We start from the raw sequence: 7,103 nt of genomic DNA, 5'->3' as shown, positions 1-7,103 counted from the left end.
TGGGGCGATGTAAGACCTGGAACCCACCACCCCTGAGGAAACAAGACAGAACTACAGAAGGCCCTGTGGCTCCTCAGGCCCTGCTGGATTCATGGGGGGAGGGAGGGTTGTGCCTGCACCCCAGGACTGGCTCCCTTGTGCCTTCCCCGTGTGGCTGGATGCCCTGGGAGAGGGTGGTCTCAGGGAGGCCGCCTCATTAGAGCAGTTATTCAGCATGGCGCTGGTGTTAGGAGATAAGCCTTATCAACTCATCTCCCCCTCCCACAGACAGACAGAAAGTGCCCTGGCAAATGACACCCTGGAGCTCCACTGGCTGCCTGCCCTGCTGGTTAGGGAAGGTGCGGATGGCGGGTGATCTGAGAAGACACACATACGATGAGTCACCCAGGGACACACTTCTCCACAGACACAGACACAGACACAGGGTAACACTAGGTAGAAAAACACTCACAGTTGAAAGATATATTCATACACATAGATCCCCACGCCCCAGATACACAAACACCCACCCCAACACACATCAGCTCATACATGGAGCTATTAACAGATATGCAGACAACTTGGATATACTCTCCATCCTCCCACCATCAGTTCAAAGGTACAATGATACATACCCATACCAATGCTGTTAAAGACACACACACACACACACACACACACACTCCCTGATTCACAGATACAGGATACCCAGTGACTGACCCACACAAGGACACATACCAATTTATAGACAAACACTTGGAAATATCCACTTCCTATTACATGATTCATGGACACAATGGTCTCACAGATACACAGCAGCAGGAACATATATCCAGTTCCACAGAGTGACTCTCTTGTGTGCACATGTGGGGACACACTCTGAAATAGCCACACACAATACACAAACTCTCAGAGACCCCACATGACCTCTCAGGGACCCACAATACACAGACTCAATGCACAAGCTCTTGGGGACCCATGGAAAGAAATGGATGTACTAATATACTGTTTTGCAAACTTCCCATGTGCTCACAAATGCTCAGCCACATACGGGCACTCAGGACAGATATTCTCCCACAGGCTTGAGCACATACACATGCAACAGTCACCACCAGCCTCAGACAGCTGGGGGGGCGCGGGCGGGGGGGGGGGGCGCAAAAACACCCCTCTCCAGGGCACACCCTTGCTTTCCTGGGACCACAGACTTCTCAGTGCTACCAAGGCCAAACACTTTCTCTTTGGGCCCAAGATCCCTAGACCACTCTCTCTCCTGGGCAGCTGGAACGAGAGCAGGGAGGGATTTGAAGTTCCATTTCATGGTCGGGGCTTTGAAAGTTAAAGGACTAGCTCACAGACCCAAGAGCCTCCATGAGGTGAAGACCCCCCCCCACCCCAACTCCTCCACACAACCTTCCAAGGACAAGCCCTCTACTCCCTTCCTCCTCCCTCCTGTGTGAGGAGATGCCTTAAACTCCACTCCAAAAAGCCTCTTGTCTGCCCTGCAGTGGGGGAATTGAGGAGGGGTACCGGTGGGTAGGGTAGGGGGAGGGAAGGTGAGTATACTTAGCCAAAGCCAAATCAGCCTGGAAGGAAGGGAGGTGTGTGTCCGAGTTAGTGTTGAGTTACCTTTGCGTGTGAGCACGTGTGCATGTCGGCGTGACCCAGATCTCCTGGCTGAGGATGTCCACGAAGCCACAGCTGTGTGAGCTAACACGTGTCTGTGTGCACAAATGTGTGTGTGTCTTTTCAAACACGACTGGAAGTGGGTTGGAGAAGGTGGAGCAGGCATCTGTGTGCGAGCGCGTGTGGCCAGGGTCCGAGAGGGCCCCGGGAGAGTCTCTGACGAGAGATGTCCGGGCTTTCTGAGCGGGCATCCCGCTCGGGGGTGCGAGTACGCTGTCCCTGCGATGGAAGCGGCCTGGAGTACGGGCGAGTAGGGAGTGTGCGCCTGGAGGGCCTGCCAGCCCTCCACCCCGGCGGGTCTCTGCACTAGGGGGACGGGGAGCAGAACCCGAGCACCCTCCTACCCCCCGCGGTGCTCCCGCCCCCTCAAAGTGCTGTCGAAATAAAAAGCAGCGGTCGCTGTGGCCCGGGGAGGGAGAGGCGGCGGGAGCGAGAGGTAGGGAGGCCTGCGCGGCCAGGGCTCGCCGCTCCAGTCTGACTCCAGGCTGCTGTCGCCTCCATCCCAGCCGGCCCGGGTGGGCCACCGAGGGACAAAAGCGGTCCGCCGCGCACCACGCGGCCGCTCGGCGCACGGCCAGGCCCTGCTGGTGAACGCCGCCGGCCCGCGCCGGGTCCGGGGGGCCCACCGAACCCCGCATTCTGCTGTGCGCCCGGCTCCGCTTTGACCCCGTCCGCCCGGGGGCGCCGTCGCCGCACCTCGCTCGGTAAGTCCCCTGCCTCAGCCTGCCCAGGGCCCTTCCAGCCCCCCAGGCTCGACCCACCAGCCCCGAATCGCACGGTCTCCCCGGCCCTGTGGCCCCTGACACGTGGTCCTCCGGGATCGCCCTACCAGCTGCCCTGCCTACCCAGGTCTAAACCTGGGGGAGTATTTGGGGAGCTGGAAACAGCAGGCCCACCTCGGGCCTCTCGCCTTCCCAATTCTCAGACGGAGCCATTGGGCCCGGGTTATTCCCAGAGCCTCCCAAAGCGCCCTCCCGGCCCCCCAGCTGGGGCCTTTGTCTCGGCCACCCCCCACCTCCGGGCCGCCGCGGCGGATGTGCCCAAGCCGGGCCGCGGAGCCGCGACTGCACCTGCCCGCCGGTCCCGTGCGCCGGCTTTGCGAGGCTTAACCCGGCTTGCTCCCGCGCGCGCTCCGAGCGCCGCGCCCCGCGGCCCTTTATCCTGTGTGGTTGGGGTTCGGGTGGGGGAGATCGCGGGGTCTGAAAGTCCCCCCTCCCCCGCCCCAAGCTGGAGTCGGAATCCTTTTAGTGGGATTTCAATGAGAATGGGCCGCCAGGGGCTCAGGGATCCGCCGCCGCCGGGGTGTAGATGGGGTCTGGACGACTGGCATCAGAATCCTTGCGTGGAGGCCGGGCTTGAACTCCAGGTGGCCCCAACCGCGAGGGGAGAGGTCCGACGTTCAGGGCCCCCGGGCGTGGCCGCCGCTCCTTTCCCTGAAAACACGGAAGGAAATCCGTTGTTTTGGAAAAAGCCACGTCTCTCGGCCGGCCGGGGTCGGGAACATCTGGCCGTGAGCGCTGGGTCTTCGCAGGCACTTCGCGCTGGGACTCGTTTAGGAGTCGGCAGGATTCGAGAAACAGGTAGGGCCAGTGCGGCTGCCCGGCGTACGGAGAGCGTTCCCCAGCCGGGCTGACAAATTGCAGACAAATTGAGTCTAACGAAACGGATTTACCAGTTGTTGGTGCGGCCGGGCCACCCCGCTCCGAGTAAACGGAGGCTGTCCGTGGAAGGGGCCGGCTCAGCAGGACCTCTTGGGGAGGCCGCGGCTTGGATGTGGGGTTAGAACCGAGTAAGGAGATACAGGATTTCCCAGGTGCCTCCACCCCAGGTGCTGAGCCCTCGGAACATCGGGCTTCTATCCTTGCGATTCAAAGGGGCCCAGAAGACTGATAGGATGAGAGAGCCAGCATGGAGGCCAGAGCAGAGGGAGCCGTCAGATTTGGGGGCTGGAAGTGAAGCTCAATGAACAGTAGGAGCTGTTGGAGCCCTGATTTCCCTATTGGAGGGACAGCAGTGACCTGAACAGGTCTGAGGCCTTGCCCTAGAGGAGACTTCTGAACCCCTCTGGCTAAAGAGGCCCCCACTTCCTCCACAGTACCCCTCAAGACGCATTGCTGGTGTGGGGCTGGGAGGTCGCTGTGTTGCAAATTAAATATCCCTGTAGAAGGCAGTCCCTAAGCAAACGGATTTCTTTGAACCCCGCAACCCTCCACCCCCTCTCCCTGCCAGCGAATTAGGTGCCCATAGGAAAAGGCGAGAAGACTTGGATTACAAAGAGGGCAAACTTATGGTCCCAGAGGGGCCGCCTGCCTCTGATAAGCGAAGTTTAAACAAAGGGCGCCCAGGAAAGGGCTACGTGGGGCCGGTAAAACCGGGGCAGCCACAGCCCGACCTAGGCAAGTGAGACCCTATAGACCAGGCTTCGGATCCCTCGTCCCCAGCTCTCCCGCAAAAGCATCTCGGGTTGTGCCGACCCACACTTCGCTGGGGGCAACTCGGGTCACGTGGAAAGGCGTCAGAAAATTCAGTTCTGTTGTTGTGCTTTCCCGTCCTTCGCGAAATCTTGTTTCCATGCAACATCCGAGAGCGATCAAAAGGCAGCCGCCCCGCATTCGCAACAACTCTTGAGAACGAACAACAACAAACCAACCAACCAACCAAACAAAAACAAACAAACAAAAAACCCAAAAAACAAAAACGGGAGCGTGTCCCTCTGAAGGTGCCCGGGAGTCCGAGGCCCTGAACGGAAACAAATCTGCCCTCCTCAGGCCGACCCTGCGGTTCCTGAGGGCTGCCCTGACCCTCCTGAGACGCTTGTTTGGGCAGAAGTGATAGGATGGCCCCCGCTGCTAGTGCACAAGGCGTCTGGCTGGTGTCGGTCTGTCTGTCTGGCACAGGCAGGCTGCAGAGCAGTCCCTTTATTGGTCAGCTGGGCGTCCTGCTGCCTGGCGCCGCGCTGTTCTCTCCCAGGCGGGTTTGTTCCTCCGGGAGAACACAGCAGTCCCGCGTCCAACGCAGGCGCTCCCATGCAAGCGGCGGCCTCGGCTGCCGGCCTGCCTGCCTTTCGGGACGGCAACCCCAGGGCCTCGAGGAGCCGGGCGGGGCTCCCTTTTCCGTTTTTTTCTTTAGGCCCGGATAGCGGGAGGGAGGCCGGTGCGGATCTCCTGAGGCCCCTGCTCAAGCGTTGCTTAACTGCCCTGCTCAGCTCCTCTGCAAGGCGATTTTCTGAGCCGCCGAGCAGGGTAATTAAATCCCCGCCCGCGCTCCGTTCTGCGCTGGGCCGGCGGGTAGCCGCTCCAGCGGGCGGTCGGCCCGGCCGGTCACTTCCACCCCTGCGGTGTCCAGGACGCTGCCCCGGAGGGTCTTCGGGCTGCACCGGAGGAGCTTGAAGCGGAGCTCGCAGTGAGAAAACTGCAGACCCCCCTCCCCCCAACTGGGTGGTAATTTGAACTGCGCCTTTGGGAGGAAAAGTCGAATTACCTGATTTTCCAAACGCTCGCAGCGGCCACCTCCCTGCGAACCGAGGCGCCGATCACGGCCCCGAGGGAAGCTTCCGTTCCACTCTGGCGTTAATGGCCCCGTAGCCGGCCAACGGGCCGGCGTCCTCTCACGCCGAGTCCCAGATCCGAGCTCGCGTGGGGCCGCTGGCCGGCCACGGGCGGTGGTCCCTGGGTTGCGTTGTCTTTGAGACGCTCCCGCTAGGCTCCAGGGTCACCCAAACAGGCTCGAGGCTTCGCGGCGATCGCATTTTACGCGCTGATGAAGAATCGAAAACTAAAGATAAGGAGAGACGGACGGACGGACGGAGACGGCGGGTCCGGTCAGACCTCGCGCGTCGCTGGGAGGCCCCTCACCTGCCGGCCGCGGCCGTGGAGGCTCGGTGCCCGCGGGCGCCCCCGCTCCCGGCCCCGGCGCGCTGACCCGGCGGGCGCCGGCGTCCTCTCCCGCGGAGCGGAGTTCCTAGAAGCCTGGGCCCCGCGCGCGCCAGAATGGATGGGAGCGGAAGGCGCAGCGGCCGGTCGGGGCAGGCGGGTCTCCCAGGGCCGAGACGCGCCGGTTCCCAGCCGGATGGGGCTCTGAGCCCCCTCCCGTTCCTTTACCTGCGCCGCGGCGAGACCCAGAGGCGGGAGGAGGCTTCCGGTCCCGGCCCGCGACCCTTTGGCGCGGCCCACACTTAGCCCGAGAGGGAGACGGAGGCGCGCGCGTGGATCTGGGCCGGGCCGGGCGCCCCCCGAACCGAGGGGACCGAGGGCTTTCCTCCCTCTCGGATTATTAAAAAGTTCATTTCCTGGCGAATCGGGTGACGTCAGGGGCCCGGCGTCGCGGTGGCGGGGCCGCCCGGCCGAAGAAGCCGCCTCCAGTTACCCAATTACCGACTGTCAATCCTGCCGCCCCTCCCCCCTTCCCGGGGGTGTCCCGGACCCCGCCCTCCCCCTGCCCCGGACCCACCTGGGATCCCTCCGGGCATCTACCGTGAGAGCCGTGGACCCGGCGGGAGAAGAGGAGCTGGAGGACGTTGAATACTCCCCATTACCCTTGCACTTCAGCCCCCCCAAATGTCTTTGTTCCCGACCCCCTCCTCGGCCATAGGTTCCCTCGGAGCCTCGGTCCTCCCTGTGCAATGGGAGAAAGCCAGGAGGTGTGTGCACGGGCCCACTCGGCCCGCAGAGCTGGGTCTCTGGACCGGAGGTGTGTGGGGAGCAGCTCCAGGTGACGCCGGGACGGAGTTCTCCTCTCCCCAGGGGCCGCCCGAGGGAACCCGGGAGCAAAATGCCTCTCCTGCCCCAGGCGTCTCCGAGCCGGCGCCGGCGCCAGTCCCGGGCTCCACGGCCTCGCCTCAGGCAGTTCGGCCTGTTGGTCTTCGAAGGCCACGCCCGGGAAGGGGACCCTCCTCCCCTTCTGGGAGCTGCTGGCCGGGCCACCTCCACCGGGTCAAGCACAGTCCCAAGTGGCCTCGTGTCCGAAGCCCAGGTGCCCAGTGGGATCCCACAATTCATATTCATGCCCCTCAGCGCTCCTGCTGTCCCGCAGCTGTCTCCCCCCGCCCCCGCCCCGCCCCAGCACCAGAGTTGGGGGGCGGACCGGTCTGGGTAGGGAGTTGGCCTTGGACTGGCCACGTTCGGCGGCAAAGGAGGTGGGATCCGAGAATGTGGAAGGGCTGGACTCCTGGGGAGGAGGACACCCGGACGCCCAGAGCGTGCACCGCAGGGCTCCCGCGGAGGGGGCCCCCCCCTGGAGGTTGGTGACTGGAGGAGGTCCCAGAGGTTAGGGGGTTCGGGAGTGTCCGCGCTAGGAGCGCGGGGGCCCCGGGCAGCCTGCGAGGTGAGGGTCCTGGCGGGGGTGCGAGGCCTGGGGGTGGCTGCAGGGACCGCAGGGAGGGCGCTGGGAGGGGACCCGAGGGAGGAGGGGGCCCGCCTGCGGTCAGCCCGGGAGTCCGGCAG

This window comes from Myotis lucifugus, unplaced genomic scaffold, assembly GCF_000147115.1.
Source record: "Myotis lucifugus unplaced genomic scaffold, Myoluc2.0 scaffold_90, whole genome shotgun sequence".
Lineage (NCBI taxonomy): Eukaryota > Metazoa > Chordata > Mammalia > Chiroptera > Vespertilionidae > Myotis > Myotis lucifugus.
The sequence above is the reverse complement of the archived record's forward strand: the minus strand, read 5'-3'. Positions refer to the sequence as shown.